Consider the following 18,792-nt stretch of genomic DNA (forward strand, 5'->3'; position numbering starts at 1 on the left):
CGCTTTAACTGTGTCTCATAAATTATGTTATGTTGTACATTCGTATCCTTCTAATTTATTTTTAAGGAACTTTTTTTTACAAGCGTATAGTTTTTCAACTATGATTATAATTACTCCATTTTGTTATGCTTAAGATTTTCATTATATGTGGTTTTTATCATTTTCCTGTGAAGTGGGATTTTGGTGAAAAGCATCTAATTTGAGTGTCTTTTAGTTATTTAGTACATTTAATATAAATTCATTTGATTATTTCTAAAGTTGAATTTTGATATGCTTTTATGCTTTCTGCTTTCAATATCACCTGTCTCTTCTTTGGTATTTTTTCAATCTTTAATTCATTTTTTGGACCAAATAATTTTTAGTATATTTATACTCTTTCATCAGATTAATATGTAACCAAATTTCACTGAATATTGTCAGTGTTCTTTTTACCTTTTTCTCAACTGTTTAAAACATGCATCTTTATCATAATCTACCTTAAAATAATACTATAGAAATGCAAGTAATGTTAAAGTCTTACACTGTTATACTTTCATTTCTACTCTTTTAACTCTTGATTGACTACTGTCATATGATTTACTTCTACATATATTATTAACTCTATAAATCATTGTAGTTTTTGCTCCAGTCTGTCAATTATTTATTAAAAATTGAAAAAAAATTAGTTATCTAAAAGTGTATAATGAATTACCACAAACGAAGAGGCTCAAAATAATACATATTTATTGTATCACAGTTTCTGTGCATTGGGAAAATAGATATAACTTTTTAGATTCTCTTCTTTAGGTTTTCACACAAGGCGACAATCAAGGTAACATCAAGGAATGAATCATCCTGAGTGTTTGACTCAGCGAGACTTAACCACTTGCAAGCTCACGTATTTGCTGGAAAAAAATGCAGCCCCTCAAAACTTGTTGGACAGAGGGTCTCAGTTTCAAGCTGACTGTTGACAAGAGAACATCTTCAGTTCCTTGTCAGATGTTGCTCCAACATGGCAGCTGACTTCATCCAAACCAAGGAAGGTGCTCATGTAACAGAGTCTGCAAGCCTACATAAGTCATGGTCCCATGTAACCTAGACACAAAAGTGACTTCCTAGAACCTGTACAATTTCTATTCATGATAAGGAAGTCACACATTTTGCCCACATTACAGAGGAGACAGATTACACAAAGATGTGAATATTAAAGGGTGGAGATCATGGGAAGACATCTTAAAGATTACTACTATAATGTATTTTATATTTATTTATATATTTATACTTTCTAAATATTTTCATTATCTATGGAGACACAATTTTCTATCATGTAACATTTTCTTTCCATGAGAATAATTTTCTGTAACATTTCTAATACTGTTGTTCTGCTTACAATATACATTTCATTATTATTCAGTTCTTTCTTTTTTATTTTCTCCAAAAATCCAATTATACTCCCATTTCTAAATTGTATTTTCACTCATTTAAAATATTAAGTTATTTTTATCTTTATTCTTCTACCCTTTTTGCACCCTTTCCACATGTGTGTATTTTAATACTTGAAAACACTTTTAATACAACTTTAACATTTTTGTCTTCTAGCTTCATCATCTGTCTCATTTCTGGAATTCTTTGTATCATATTACATTTTTTATGGATTATATAGTTCTGCTTTTTGCATGCCCACTGTTTTTTTAAATCTCTGTTGTTGTTCATTGTATTTTTATTATTGGATTATGGTTTGGAAATATTACATAGTCTGGCTCTCAACTTTGTTTCTTCTGTTTTTAGTGCCAGACTTTTTTTGGTACCAGTCTTTTTTTGGCAGGCAAATAAATTTTTGCCTGCCCACAACTTTTATACTAGGTTTTATCTCCCTGCAGCTTCCTTCACTTTGTAAAGTGATTTTCAAAGGATGGGCATTTATTTTATTTCATTCTAGGTATAATTCAACCTAACTACTAAGACGTATCACACTCTATAGTCTCCATTGTATACCTCAAATGATTAAGTACTTTCTATTCTGATTAGGCAGAGCTCAAATGTCCTCCGCTTTGTGTAATTTCTGAAATTTTAGTTTACATCTGTCCTGTCATTCTTTAACTACCTTGTGGCTTTTCAATTTATATCCAGAGAAGGTAGAACCCAGCAAAGACTTAAAGGGTCCTTACAAATATTCATGGAGCCTTTATTTGCATAAGAAATAAAATCTTTCCTGCAACTTCTATTAGCCTCATCTTCCATGCATTTCTATCTCCATCTCTTTACCTCATCCAGTTTGGCAATTTGGATTTGGATTTCCTTTCCCTGTGCCTGCATTACAGGGGCTGTCTGTAAGTGTTAGAAAGCTGAAGCAATGAGAGGATTAACCTCATTTTCCCTTCTCTCAGAGATTTTCCCTTCTCTCAGAGATCACGGTTCTGCACTTTTGTCCATTGCTTAAAAATATTGTTTTATATATTTGCCTATTTTCTAGTTGTGTAAAGAAGAATATATTTTTCTCATTGGTCAGATATTCAAAAACTATATTTTGATACAGTTTTTGTGAATATGCTTGTTACCATATCATTGAATTATGTTACATGAGTGTTGAAAAGTTCTGAGTTTATATGTTTATTTTGTATATTAGGAAACAACTTGGTGTTCTAAAAGAGTCAGCATTCCTTAGAGAGTAACACATTCTGTGATTAGAATAGATAAACATGAGTCATCTCTTTGTAGGTAAAGAGCAAGAATGGTTTTTAAGCTATCCAAAAATAGTGTTTATGATAGAGTCTACCTTGAAGATATTACTACTATTATTTATATAATTTAATAGTTTCAACTGGCAAGAGTTGAAATAGCAGTTTCTTGTGAAAAGTGATCAAAATAGGGAAAAGAATTTATTTATATAAGTAATATGCAATACTTCGTGATGTTCAAATTAAACACACTTTCATTACTGGGGATTTTTTAGTAATTGTTTTTATGATAATGGGCATTATTTAGTTTTCTACCTTATATGCAATGAATATTTTTAAAAGACTAAAATGATAAGAACAATTAACTTAACAGTGAGGGGAGAGAGTGGACTTCAACAATTGTCCTTCAGTGACCTTGAATTCTATGTCTTCCAGTGGCACTGTATCTGAGAAATTAATCTTTGATTCATGTAGCTTATTGAATTAACTCAGAATGTGTTGGAGTTGTTAGGCATTTTTTGCACTTTTCGAGACAGCAAGAACCTTCTAGCTAAAGCCTCTAGAACAATAAGAGGAATCTTTAGAAATTTAAGGATGAGTGAGTTTCTTGAAGAACCTGATTGTATCTCAACCTTCATTAGATGATGATGATTGGCAGTTGTCTGTTTTGAATTGAAACATTGTATATGCTGGTCTCTGATTGAAGTATTATAATATATACCTTGACTCAGTAGTTCTCTATAAACAAAGTACCATTGTTTTTCTATACTACAAGAACTTTTATCATTTACCTGTTATGTTACTGTATTTTTCTCAATCACATCTCTCACGATACTGTATCATAGAGGCTAAATATAAATTAATTATTTAAACTGTCTCCCCACTCTAGTGAGAAAAGTGTATTGACATAAACAAAAGGTTTACATGAAATATATCATATATCCTATACTATATACTCTACAGAAATAAACTTTTAAAGCATTGATTTTAATTTTATACAGTTCTGATTTTGTGGTGTTTAGGATCAAATATTTTTTAAACAAAGGCATTTTCTTCTACCATGCAGTTTAGTATGAAGCACAAAAGTCAACACTTTATATGACCAAAATCATGATTTATTGATGCAGTGTTTGAATAGCACAAAGAATTGCAAATTACAAAAGTAATTTCTTAGGCAGAAAGGAGAAATAACATCTGGATGATTTTAGCTCTAGAGAGATATATTAAAAGTTTCTTCATGATTTATATAAATTGCATGATTAGTTAAGTAATTTCTCTCAAACTAATTTTGATTTCACAGTATTTGCAAGAAGAACTGGAATTCAAATAACATCATAGTTTTGTATGAATATGGGTATACATCTGCTGCAATTATCTATAAATGATGGTTTAGTACACCTGGATAGGATGAAGTAATTGTTACAGACTGAATTGTGTTACTCCAAAATTCACATCAAAACTCTAAATTCCCTAAATGCAGGCATTTTTAATTGTGAATATATGTAAAGATAAGGCCTCTAAAGAGGAAATTAAATAAAAACAAGTTATTAGAGTTGATCTTGATTCAATCTGACTAGATCAAGAAAAAGAAATTAAGACACCCAGGGAGACACCGTTTACTCACACAGAAAAACACATCTCATAAGGACATAGGGAGAAAGTGGCCATCTGCAAGTCAAAGAGAGATGCCTCAGAAGACATCAAACCCACCGATATCTTAATCTCGAACTTCTTAACACTCAAAACTGTGTGAAAAATAAATTTTGATTACTTAAGCTGTCCAGTCTGTGGTATTTTGTTACAGTGGTCTTAACAAACTAATACAGTAATTATATTCCTAAATGTTCTTAAATTCTTTATAATTAACTGTCATAGCTATGAATAAACACCAACTTAGTGACATCCATTCTACATAAAATATTAACTCTACAATTTTCTCAGGTTTTGATATACATTTCATGTTTATTAGAATATAGCTTCCAAACATGAATTAATGTAGAAACATGTATTTTTTGAATAATTTTCCTTGACTATGTTAGAAATAGTGAAGTTCATTTTTAGCTCCCACCCCATTGTAAAAAAAAAAAAAAAAATGCTACTATAACCACATTTTTGGAAGGGTCAGGTCTAATTTTAAAGTAGTCAAATATGATTATAATGTATAAAGTGTGAATAGCTTTTTTTCCCTTTTTGTTATGGAGTGGAGTTTAAGTTCTTTTAAATTTTATTTTAAGTTTTTGAATAGCTAATATTTACAACATTATGGCAGCTGACTGTGACTAGACTCCTTTGTAAACATTCTGATGATATTTACTAGGTAGAAAACCCAGAGATTTCTTTATCAAGATATTTTTAACAGAATCCTTATATTTAATTTAGAATGGGTTGCTGTAAATAATACCAGAATTTATGGATTTATTAAAAACAGCTGGAGAGAAGTTTACCACATAGTTCTTCCTCTGAGGAGTGATCAACCAAGAACAGACAGTCTCTAACTTATGATAGTTCAACTCATGAATGTTTATATTACCACAGTTTGAAAGTAGCATGCATTCAGTAGAAACTGTAAGTGTCCATATAACCATTTTGTTTTTCTCTTTCAGTATAACATTCAATAAATTACACGAGATAGTCAACCCTTGATAATTTTAGCTCTAGAGAGATACATTAAAAATAAGCTTTGTGTTAGATTATTTTTTCCAAGTGTTCTGAATATGTTTTATTATTATTATTATTATGCTTTAAGTTCCAGGGTACATGTGAACAATGTGCAGGTTTGTCACATGTGTGTACATGTGCCATGTTGGTGTGCTGCACCCATTCAGTCGTCATTTACATTATGTATATCTCCTAATGCTATCCCTATCCTCTCCCCCTACCCCATGTCAGGCCCCCGTGTGTGGTATTCCCCACCCTGTGTTCAAGTGTTCTCATTTTTCAGTTCCCATCTATGAGTGAGAACATGCGGTGTTTGATTTTCTGTCCTTGCAATAGTTCGCTCAGAATGAAGGTTTCCAGCTTCATCCATGTCCCTAGAAAGTACATGAACTCATCCTTTGTTTTGACTGTATAGTATTCCACGGTGTATACGTGCCACATTTTCTTAATTCAGTCTAACATTGATGGATGTTTGGGTTGGTTCCAAGTCTTTACTATTGTGAATAGTACCGCAATAAACATATGTGTGCATGTCTTTATAGCAGCAAGATTTATAATCCTTTGGGTATATACCCAGTAATGGGATGGCAGGGTCAAATGGTATTTCTAGTTCTAGATCCATGAGGAATCGTCACGCTGTTTTTCACAATGGTTGAACTAGTTTACAGTCCCACCAACAGTGTAAAAGTTTCCTATTTCTTCACATCCTCTCCAGCACTTGTTGTTTCCTGACTTTTTAATGATCGCCATTCTAACTGGTGTAAGATGGTATCTCACTGTAGTTTTGATTTGCATTTCTCTGATGGCCAGTGATGATAAGCATTTTTTCATGTGTCTGTTGGCTGCATAAATGTCTTCTTTTGAGAAGTGTCCATTCATATCCTTTGCCCACTTACTGATGGGGTCCTTTTATATTTTCTAGTAAATTAGTGTGTTATTTGTAGATTATGGATATTAGCCCTTTGTCAGATGGGTAGGTTGCAAAAATTTTCTACCATTCAGTAGGTTGCCTGTTCACTCTGATGGTAGTTTCTTTTGCTGTGCAGAAAATCTTTGGTTTAATTAGATCCCATTTCTCAATGTTGGCTTTTGTTACCATTGCTTTTGGTGTTTTAGACATGAAGTCCTTGTCCATGCCTGTGTCCTGAATTTTATTGTCTGTTTTCTTCGAGGATTTTTATGGTTTTAGGTCTGACAGTTAAGTCTTTAATCTATCTTGAATTAATTTTTGTATAAGGTGTAAGGAAGGGATCCAGTTTCAGCTTTCTACATTTTTCCAGCCATTCAAGCACCATTTATTAAATAGGGAATCCTTTCCCCATTTCTTGCTTTTGTCAGATTTGTCAAATATCAGATGGTTGTAGATGTGTGGTATTATTTCCGAGGACTCTGTTCTGTTCCATTAGTCTATATCTCTGTTTTGGCACCAGTACCATGCTGTTTTGGTTACTGTAGACTTGTAGTAGATTTTGAAGTCAAGTAGCATGATGCCTCCAGCTTTGTCCTTTCGGCTTAGGATTTTCTTGGCAATGCAGGCTCTTTTTTTTCCATATGAACTTTAAGGTAGTTTTTTCCAATTCTGTGAAGAAAGTCATTGGTAGCTTGATGGGGATGGCAATGAATCTATAAATTACCTTGGGCAGTATGGCCATTTGCACAATATTGATTCTTCCTATCCATGAGCATGGAATATTACTCCATTTGTTCATGTCCTCTTTTATTTTGTTGAGCAGTGGTTTGTAATTCTCCTTGAAGAGGTCCTTCACATCGCCTGTAAGTTGGATTCCTAGGTATGTTATTCTTTTTGAAGCAATTGTGAATGGGAGTTCACTCATGATTTGGCTCTCTGTTTGTCTGTTATTGATGTATAGGAATGCTTGTGATTTTTGCACATTGATTTTGTATCTTGAGACTTTGCTGAATTTGCTTATCAGCTTATGGAGATTTTGGGCTGAGATGATGGGGTTTTCTAAATATAAAATCATGTAATCACAAACAGGGACAATTTGACTTCCTCTTTTCCTAATTGAATACCATTTATTTCTTTCTCCTGCCTGATTGCTCTGGCCAGAACTTCCAACACTATATGAAAAGGAGTGGGAGAGAGGGTAGGGCATCCCTCTCTTGTGCCAGTTTTCAAAGGGAATGCTTCCAGAATTTGGCTGTGAAACTGTCTGGTCCTGGACTTTTTTTGGTTGGTAGGCTCTTAATTATTGTCTCAATTTCAGAGCCTGTCATTGATCTATTCAGGGATTCAACTTTTTCCTGGTTTAGTCTTGGGAGAGTGTATGTGTCCAGGAAGTTATCCATTTCTTCTAGATTATCTACTTCATTTGTGTAGAGGTGTTTATAGTATTCTCTGATGGTAGGTTGTATCTCTGTGGGATCGGTGGTAATATCCCCCCAGCCAAACTAAGCTTCAAAAGTGAAAAAGAAATAAAATCCTTTACAGAGAAGCAAATGTTGAGAGATTTTGCCACCACCAGGCCTGCCTTACAAGGAATCCTGAAGGAAACACTAAACATGAAAAGGAACAACCGGTACCAACCACTGCAAAAACATGCCAAATTGTAAAGACCATCGATGCTAGGAGGAAACTGCATCAACTAATGAGCAAAATAACCAGCTAACATCATAAGGACAAGATCAAGTTCACACATAACAATATTAACCTTAAATGTAAATGGGCTAAATGCTCCAATTAAAAGGCTGGCAAATTGGACAGAGTCAAGACCTATATGTATGCTGTATTCAGGAGACCCGTCTCAAGTGCAGAGACACACATAGGCTCAAAATAAAGGGATGGAGGAAGATCTACCAAGCAAATGGAAAACAAAACAAACAAAAAAAAGCAGGGGTTGCAATTCTAGTCTCTGATAAAGCAGACCTTAAATCAACAAAGATCAGAAGAGACAAAGAAGGCCACTACATAATGGTAAAGGGATCAATTCATCAGGAAGAGCTAACTATCCTAAATATATATGCACCCAATACAGGAGCACCCAGTTTCATAAAGCAAGTCCTTATAGACTTACAATAACACTTAGACTCCCATACAATAATAATGGTAGACTTTAACACCCCACTGTCAACATTAGACAGATCAACGAGACAGAAAGCTAACAAGAATATACGAGAATTGAACTCAGCTCTGCACCAAGTGGACCTAATAGACATCTACAGAGCTCTCCACCCCAAATCAACAGAATATACATTCTTCTCAGCACCACATCACACTTATTGCAAAATTGACCACATAGTTGGAAGTAAAGCACTCCTCAGCAAATGTACAAGAACTGAAATTATAACAAACTGTCTCTCAGACCACAGTGCAATCAAACTAGAACTCAGGATTAAGAAACTCATTCAAAACCGCTCAACTACATGGAAACTGAACAACCTGCTCCTGAATGACTACTGGGTACATAATGAAATGAAGGCAGAAATAAAAATGTTCTTTGAAATCAATGAGAACAAAAACACAACATACCAGAATATCTGGGACACATTTAAAGCAGTATGTAGAGGGAAATTGTAGCACTAAATGCCCACAAGAGAAAGTAGGAAAGATCTAAAATCGACACCCTAACATCACAATTAAAAGAACTAGAAAAGTAAGAGCAAACACATTCAAAAGCTAGCAGAAGGCAAGAAATAACTAAGATCAGAGCAGAACTGAAGGAGATAGAGACACAAAAACCCTTCAAAAAATAACGAATCCAAGAGCTGGTTTTTGAAAAGATCAACAAAATTGATAGACCGCTAGTAAGTCTGATAAAGAGGAAAAGAGAGATGAATATGTTTAAAGTAGAGGAGGCTAAGTTATGATGCTCAGTAGGTTAGATGTATTAAATGCATATTTGACTAATGTACCATGGGTTTACAGGGATGTAACCCCATCATAAGTTAAGGAGAGGAGCATATGTATAACAAAGTAACATGCCCCAAAACTGAGTTGCTTCATCTGAGATGATGTATAATGTCCCCTTTAACAGTGCTCATCTGTTACTTTCAAACTAACTTGCATCACAGTTGTAGGAAAATGAAATTTAGGGACCTGCATTTATATAGATCAGGTCTTCTTCAGGAAAAAAAAAAAAAAGTCACATTCCTATTTAGTCTCTACTTGTACCATTGGATTACATTTTGTTAATTTGGAGTAATCAAAATTTGTTGTTGAATAAAAAATATACTTCAAGTGACTCTTTCTTAACAACTCAACACTTTTAATACTGCATTATAAATTCAATGCAGCTATGGCATTGTCTTTTACAACCATGCAATCTAATGTCCAATACATTTTTCTGACAGGAGGAGAAAAGGAAATGAAAGAGATGTAAAAAAAAAATGATGACAACATTTTGTTAGAATTACTCTCTCCGTATCCTTGGTATGAAGTTCCAAATGGCTTTAGGAATATTGTAGTAGACAAATCTTCCCAATGCAATTTGGAAGAAATCTCTTTAGACCTAGGAAACTGGCAACGTGCATAGGTAGGAAATTTCAAGCAGAAATAACTTTAGCAAAATCTATAATTGGTAATTGTTACATGGGTTTCAAATAACAGAATGGAGAGGAAGACATTGACGGTATAATTAATAGCACATTATTGACCTCTAAAATGGTGAGAAATAGCCATTGTGACAACTATACCTTTGGAGAATCAGGTCAATTTTGAATACATTCAATTTAATTAATGCTGATATTTAAATAATGCAGAGATTAGGGGAACCAAACCTCTCTGCATTACAAAATCTGTATGTAACTTCGATTCCCCCAAAATCTAACCATTAATAGCCTATTATTGACTAGAAGTTTACTAATAACATGAACAATTAACATATACTTTGTATGTTATATGTATTATTTACTGTATTCTTATAATAAACTAGGGGAAAGGAAATGTTAAGAAAATCATAAGGAAAATAAATTATATTTACTCATCATAAATGGAAATTGATCATTATAAGGGTCTCCATCCCTGTCGTCCTCACATTGAATAAGTTGAGGTGAAGGAGGATGAGGAGAGGTTGACCCTGTTGTCTCAGAGGATGCAAATCCCTGTGCAGGTGAATATGCACACTTCAAACTGATGTTATCGAAAGGTCAACTGTACAGAAGTCCAAATTTTGAGTCAAAAATTATTTAAAAGAAGACTGAATTGTCACTTTAGTTAACATCATAGAATATAAAAACAATTGACTGAAGGATGGGAATGAACTCAGCCAATCCCTGACATTTAAGTTCTTTTTAATGATATGGGCCAGAGGGCATAAGGAATTACAAGATATGAAATGGCAATGTATACTAATCACTATGAGTAGAGAGAATATTCTAGAGTAAGTGGGTAAATTATAGTGATACTGTGGTGAATTCTACCATTTCACTTAAATTGAGAATTGGAAAACGTCAGTGCAGAAAACATTCTGGGGTTGTGTTTCCTAACCAGAATGCATAATTGAGGTGGTTATTATGCAGGGATTGAGGATTCTGTCTCTATTATTCTCTAATGGAGACCAGTCAAATTTACTCTTTACCCAATTTTAAGTGGGTATGCTAAATATGAACTTGTGGAAGGGCCCAGTCCCTCCCTATAATAAATTTTAAACAATTCAGAAATCTGGGAAGGAAGCAAGAGGTCACCACTATAATACAGGTAATGGTGAAAGTGGGAGCTTTGATTCTTACTAACTTCTTTTCTAATTTCCCCAGCTGATCGGTATGCAAGTCAGAAAGTACATAAAGAGTGGGAGTGGACGATTAAGGATGAACACAATTGGTTTTCTTAATACCTTCAGCCATACTTAGCATGGTAAGTAATGTACAATAAGGTTATTGACTGAGACATTTGTATTAAGCTTAGTCATTGTATTTTCCATTTTATTTCTGAGTTCAGCTAAGAACAATTTCCATGTATGTTGAATAGACTTCAGGACACATTATATTTTTGCCAAAGAGGTATTTGAATTTACTTTTGTACTGTCACAATCTAGTGGATCAAGACTTAGACTTGATAGCTCTTAAGGATAAATGGGTGTACTGCATAAACATTATCATAATAATTGCTTCCTTGGGAAGCAAAAACACTAGAAGGTTTAGGGGCTTTAATTACCCATAGGACAAATAGGGGGTCGGTAATAAGTTTAGTTATTTTTCTTTCTTTATAATTTGTTTTCTTATGTCCAACCTTGAGACTATAGAGGAATATATCACTGCACAATGAATGACCCGTTTTACTGAATTTGGCCAAGTACAAGATGGTGCTGAAAGACAATGGAAATCAGGTTGCCACTGCCTCCTGCTATTTCAGAGTTTGATCTTTCTCTTATATCAATTGTAAAAGTGGATAGAATATTAATATTAATATTTATTTTAAAAAGTGACAATAGAATTCAGAGAGTTTAAAAGAGTGGGTATAGAGGTGAAATACAGGTTGCATGTCAGTAATGGCTCTCTTTTGTTGCTTTGGAAGGACTGCTTATGAGACAGTCCTTATGGCATAATCAGACCTTTCTGTACTTAGGGCTAGAATATACCCAGTTGACAGTTTCATTTGACCTGAAATAATGTCGGGTGAATGAATACTATTTGCCTAAATGGTACCAATAGTATGAATTTTGGCTTTTCTCATTTAAAATAGTTTTTCTTTGCTACTTCAACTTTTTTTGGTTTACATTTTTTGATGACATTAGTCAAAGAATTTGCATCTCTCTATATACTGATTTCAACCAGCTAAGACAGATTACCTAATAAAAGAGGGAAATAAAACAGGTTTTTCAGCAAATTGAATCCAGAAAAGTGTGTCATATCAAAAATATTGTTTAAATATTCAAAATAAAAAATGTTTAACTTTTCAAAAATAATTTGAGAAAATATTCTGATGAGCAAAAAGGCAATAAAATGCTAAAATATTTAGTATAAGTGAGTCTTTTGATGATAACCTCTCAACATTCTCTAGGTTCCATCACATTCTTGTGCATATTTTTATTTCCCTTAACCAGGAAAGAACTTTTCCCCTTAAACTTAGCAATAGATGTGTTCATATACATAGAAAATATAAAGAAATGTGACTTCTTCTCTACTAATAAAGACATTTATAAAATTTAATCAGAGTCATAAAAGTAATTATTTCACATACAGGAATCTGACTATGGGTAACCAAACTGTAATTTTTGGTCTGGTATAATTTTGCAATTTAACTTTAAGTAGAATTAACCAATTTACTGATAATTTTATGTATTTGGAATTATCAGTCTTTATGAATAAATATATAAAATAGGCATTTTATATATTTGTTTAAATCAAGTATTTGTTTAAATACTTGATTTCAGAGACACGATTTTGATAAATCATTTTTTAATGGTAAAAATATCTGTAATTATTGTATTCCAAGGGTAGTGGGTGTAGATTGTTGATTTGTTTATGTAGAGTAGTTTGTACTATACTAGAGTTGGAGTTTTTGTCCAGTAATGTAAAGCTGCAAGCTAAATTTTATCAAGGTAATATATATTTAAAATAATTGGTTATTTACATGTAATAATAATGTAAAGTTTTATAGTGAAATGCATATAGTAAATGTATAGCTTTACAGTATATACCATTCTTCCGAAGAAGTATGTGTAAAAGTCGTGGTAAACAATGTATCAAACAAGGATATGAGAATGAGAAAATTCAGTATTGAATACTTGGACTAACCTTAGTTTTTCAAAATACTAGTTACAATTTTTTATTACCATAAGCTTTGTGAAAAGTAATGACCATGTAAAACTGTCTGTTTCTGTAAGATAAAAAATAACAAAATTTAAAAATATATATATATTCTGGTGACCTCAGAGGCACTGAGTTTTAAAAACATGTGGATAGTATCTAAGTAACAAAATCCTTCCTACTTCCTATGTTTGTGCTAATATTAAATGAGAAGGACGTACTATAAAGGTAATGACTAATAGACTTAGTATGACCTTAAATGTATTCCCTTTACAATTTATTTGTTATGGAAAATTAATTGTTTCACTTTCATTTAAAAAATCATTTATCTGACTTTCTTAATGCACATTCATGTAAATTTTGGATAGATTCCCTTACTAGGCAAAGATATTCAGATCTTAACATCTAGATTTTTTCATTGCATACATCCAAAGTGTTAATTAGTAAAGCTTGAATTTCACAGACTCGTATTTAAACCCAAGAAACGATATTATTTTTAACAAAAATAACAATCAACTAATAAACACAATATTTGAAGAAGTATAGGGTCATTTATGCTTTTACTTGTTTTTCCTCTTCTTCCTCTAGTGCCTGTAATATTTTCCACTTTGTTTTCATTCTCATTCTTAATTTCTCATGCTTTGAACTGATATTATCCTCTTGGACACTGTCACAATTCAAATTCATTGCTCCTCTCCACTTCAATAGTGGACAGAAAACATAGTGACTTCCTCTACAGCCATGGTTCAGGATTTAAATTCTGTCCTTTCCATCAAATAAAGCATACCATATTGATATTATAACCAATATACAGGGACTGTGGAAATATCAAATCCTAATATAGGACTTGGACACTATTTAATAAATTAGTGAACCAGTTAAAGAATTGATTTTAAAAAAGCAGCATATATATAAAATGTCAAATAGATTAACTTCCAAGGACTTTCAGTTAAATATGGAAGTAGGTACATTTACCTCCATTGTCCCCAAAATAATGCCAAAATGATACTAAAAAATATGAAAGCTGAAATACTCATAAATGCAAAGAGAATGGTAGAAGAAACAGTAAGGGATAACAGTTATAAAAACAATTATTTTAAGATGAAGCATGTGTAGAAGAGATGAAGAAACTGAGACTGTTACGTTGCAGAGGAGTTTATTAATGAGAAGAGACAGAAGGTAAGGAATTTGGTTAGAAGGCTTGGGATTGCTTGAAAATCTTTAGAAATATGTTGTCAAATGCAGATTTTACTTAACCTCCACAAACAGAACATTTCTGTACTAACCACGTGAAACATAGAAGAAATTGAAATGCACATTTTCTAGACTCAGTTACCTAAAGCACGACTGAGAAGAACAATAAGGGACAGGCAAAAATGGGAGGATTAGATATACACTTACATGCTTACTAGCAGCAACTCTGCCTCGTTTCCCTTATCAGTAGATGAGAGATTCAGGCTTCAAATAACTTTTGCAAATAAACTCTGAAATATTAAAAAATAAACTTAGCTTAATTTATAAGAAACAATGAGCAAAATCAGTGTCATTAAGTAAATGTCTATATGCCCTCATGTTATATGGTTCAAGGTTTATCTCTGTGCCAGGAGACTATGCCAATAGGCAGAAGACTGGGTACTCTTATTCAGAAGTGAAGGAGAGTTCCACAGACCGAACCTATAAATGAGGGTCCCCAAACAATCAATAATATTAAGCCCCCAAATGGGCACGTTCTACCTATTAAGTAAAAATGTAAATAGTAGAGAGCAAAGTAAATTAAATATAGAACTAGAAAGAAACAGTAATAGAGCAGGTACAGAAGGAAACACAGGACATTAACAATGAACCTTAACTGGATAATATTTTTTAAATGAACAGAAAATAAGAATCAAACTGTATAATTTTAAAATGACAACAAAATATATATCATAATATTAAAGTCTGAACAACTCTCAGAATAAAAAATTAAAAGCAAAAATTTCACTCCTCTCTCCTACCCTTTCTCGCCTCCAGTAACTATAATACTATTCTACTCTCTAACAATATAAGATTAACTTTTTAACTTTCATATATGAGAATATTTGGTATGCATCCCTCTGTGCCTGGATAATTTCATGTAAGATAATTGTTCTCCAAGCTCATCTGTGTTAATGTGAATGACAGAATTTCATTATTTTTTTATGGGTAAGTAGTATTCTGTTGTGTACACATAACACATTTTCTTTATCCATTCATTTGCCAATGAACACAGGCTGATTCCATATTTTGGCTATTGTGATATTCCCAACACAAAGCAATGATAAATGTTTGAGGCAATGACTATGCTCGTTACTCCGATTTGATCATTACACATTACATACATGTATTGGAATATTACACTGTACCCCATAAATATGTACAATTATTATGGATCAATTAAAATAATAAAAAAGGAACAAAAAGCAAACATTCCAAAAGCTTGGCTAAAAAATGCAATAAATCAAAGAGCTAAAAATGAGACAAAGGACAAGAAAATTGAGAGAACCAATCTCTGTGGTCCAGTATCCAATTACGAGATTCTGTAAAGTGAGAAATGTTCAAAAATATTTTCACTGAATCTCCTCCATAATTATTTTTAAAATATCACCAATGGCATATCTCTGAGAAATTTTATAACTGAGAGGTTTTCTTTAATAGTAAAATATTCCAGAGAAAGGAAAATTGGACTGGAGAAGCAAAACAGTACTTAGGATTCCTAAGAATAATACTAGAACTAGAAAGCAATAGAATAAATGATTCAGAAATACTTCGTTGTAAACATTATTTTCAACTAAGAATTTTATACCCATGAAAAGGAAAAGGCAGAACAAAGGTAATTTAAAAGATCAATATGTTAAAACTTTATCTTCATAATTTTTTAGAAAACTAATAGATGGACGTTTTCTTAAAATGTCTAGAATAAGCCAAGAAAGAGGAAATAAATCGATGTTTGAATGAAGAATACGGAGATCCAACACAGGAGTGATACCAATGAAAGTCTAGAAATTTCACCTGAGGAGTAGGTCTCCAGAATGGAATAGGTGAATTTAGATCCTTACGCAGATAATGAGACAAATATTTGAAATGTTTGAATTCAGAATAATAAAGATTGAAAACAAATACACAGTTTGGAAAGAAATAAACACATAAAAGACAAGTAAATGAAATGGCAATTTTTAAATAGCAAAAAATTATAAGAAAAATATATAGTGAATATTCTCAGTAGAGAACTTATTTGGAAAGATATATTAAAGCAAGTACACAATAAATATTGGCTTCCTAAATTAATACATGAATAAATGAATGTATGATTATCAATCACAATCAATAAAAGAAAATCATCTTAAACTATACTGTGGAAAGTGACAAAGACTTGAAGTAGTGCACATATGTATCAAAATTATGGGCATAATTAGAAAAAATATAAACAAAAATTAAAATTTTAAAATTATCTTTATAAAAGACATTCTATGTTTACTTTTAAATTTTTTATAAAATTAATCTTTTGTACCTTAAAATCCAGAAGATTCCAGAAATGGTAGACAAGAGAAATCAAGGTGCTTTATAGAAACTGCCATGTTGACATAAATAAAATGTGATTAACCAAATTAGTAAAATAAGGCATAATAAAATGTAAGAAAATTAAGGATAAAATAAACATTGAAAGACTTGTTATTACCAAAGGGCCAGAGCTAGAATGAGGCAGCTGCAGCACTTGCCTGAAATACAAAATTTATGGTTTTTTTCAAGTAACTTCATGATTAAGATGAACAACATTTTAATGTAAACTTTTTTTTGAGAACTAAAATGTAATCTAAAAAGGACATGATAAGCAAAACATCACTTTTTAAAACTTTTAAATGTATCAGTGAATTATTTGCCATCACTACTCAGAGTGTGGTAAGTGTGGAATAACATTTTATTACTAAGGGTAACTGAGGAGACTGAACCATAACTTCAGCAGGAGTGGTAGTGACAACAGGAATGATAACACTGACAGGGTCCAGGTAGGACAAAGTTCAAGAGACTTACAGGTTATGATGTGTCCACTTCTGTTTAGTCCACTCTCAACAGCGTTTGTGTCGAAGACCAAGAAACTAAGTAAAATATGAGCGTAACATCTGATTTTTGGTGAGCAGTGGAGGACTTCCCACTACTACCATAAGAAATGACTGTTGTAGCAAGATAAGACTGAATCCTCCTGGCAAAGATGATGATGATGATGATGATGATGATGACTATGCCTTCTAGTAGTCTGAGCATCATTCAAGGTGATACAAGTTTGCACCTGAGAGCTCAATCTAGAAGTCTCAGGAATCATTACTATTGGTCAATGGTTCACATTGGCTAAACATGTAATTAAAAGAAAAAAAAAAACTGTTGGTAATTTTCAATTGTGCTCATGGTTCTTCTACATTATGGTGTGAGATGAGGGGCACCGAGGAGCAGGGAAGCACATCTACCGCAAATCTAAGGATCCAAGGGCCACATTTAAGAAATTTACAGCAATGTTTATGTGAGGATATTGAATAAATCTCTATAAAAATACTAAGTCCGGCCGGGCGCGGTGGCTCAAGCCTGTAATCCCAGCACTTTGGGAGGCTGAGACGGGCGGATCACGAGGTCAGGAGATCGAGACCATCCTGGCTGACACGGTGAAACCCCGTCTCTACTAAAAAATACGAAAACTTAGCCGGGCGAGGTGGCGGGCGCCTGTAGTCCCAGCTATTCGGGAGGCTGAGGCAGGAGAATGTTGTAAACCCGGGAGGTGGAGCTTGCCGTGAGCTGAGATCTGGCCACTGCACTCCAGCCTGGGCGACAGAGCGAGACTCCGTCTCAAAAAAAAAAAAAAAAAAAAAAATACTAAGTCCAATTCAGGGTTCTACAAATATACCAAAGGCAGAGAGAAATTAAAGAAGTATTTATTCATGTGAAACTTCATAGACCATCATGAATGTAAAACACTGATCTGTGACATTCCTATTTCCCCATAGCTGATATAAGAATGTGGTGGTGCTCAAACAGCTATGATAAAAGAATGGGACAACACAGTTTTGTCTTCTATTAGTAGTGAACTTGATAGGAAAAAAAATGAGTAAAAATCATCAATTTTCAAGTCCAAGGTTGTGGTCTTAGTTTGAGTAAGTGCAGACAAGTGAGCAATTTGACCAGGAGATCCTAAAATTAAAGACTCATAGAATGACTGTATATACTCCCCACAAATAACTAGTTACTGGAAAACTGCACACATGCCTGGAAGAAACCCAAAAGGGCCTGGCAGAGAGTGAAGGCTGTGGAAGACTTGACAAGTGACTGAACATTGAATGTGCCTCCCAAAGTGACACAGTAGAGACTGGAAGCCTTGAAACCTTGAGATGTCTGATTACAACCTCTCCCAAATCCTTGCCTGAACAATAAACTGCACAGATATAAGATTTATCCTTGGAAATCAGGTTAACACACACACACACACACACACACACACACACACACACACATATGAATATAAGCATCACATAAAATCATCACTGAACATGGAAAAAGAGGAAATAGAGTATAGGAGTCCTAAGTTAGTTTATGTTCAGATAAATCATTTGGAAAAAAAAAAAAAAATCAAAAGAATATGTGACCCATACTCAGTGACTAGAAACCAACTCTGAGTGGGCTGGGATGTTGGCTTGATTAGGCGAATGCCCACAGATATCAATAAATAGGTTTTAAAAATTTAGAAATATGTTCTCTTATAAACATGCTC

This window comes from Theropithecus gelada, chromosome 17, assembly GCF_003255815.1.
Source record: "Theropithecus gelada isolate Dixy chromosome 17, Tgel_1.0, whole genome shotgun sequence".
Classification (NCBI taxonomy): domain Eukaryota; kingdom Metazoa; phylum Chordata; class Mammalia; order Primates; family Cercopithecidae; genus Theropithecus; species Theropithecus gelada.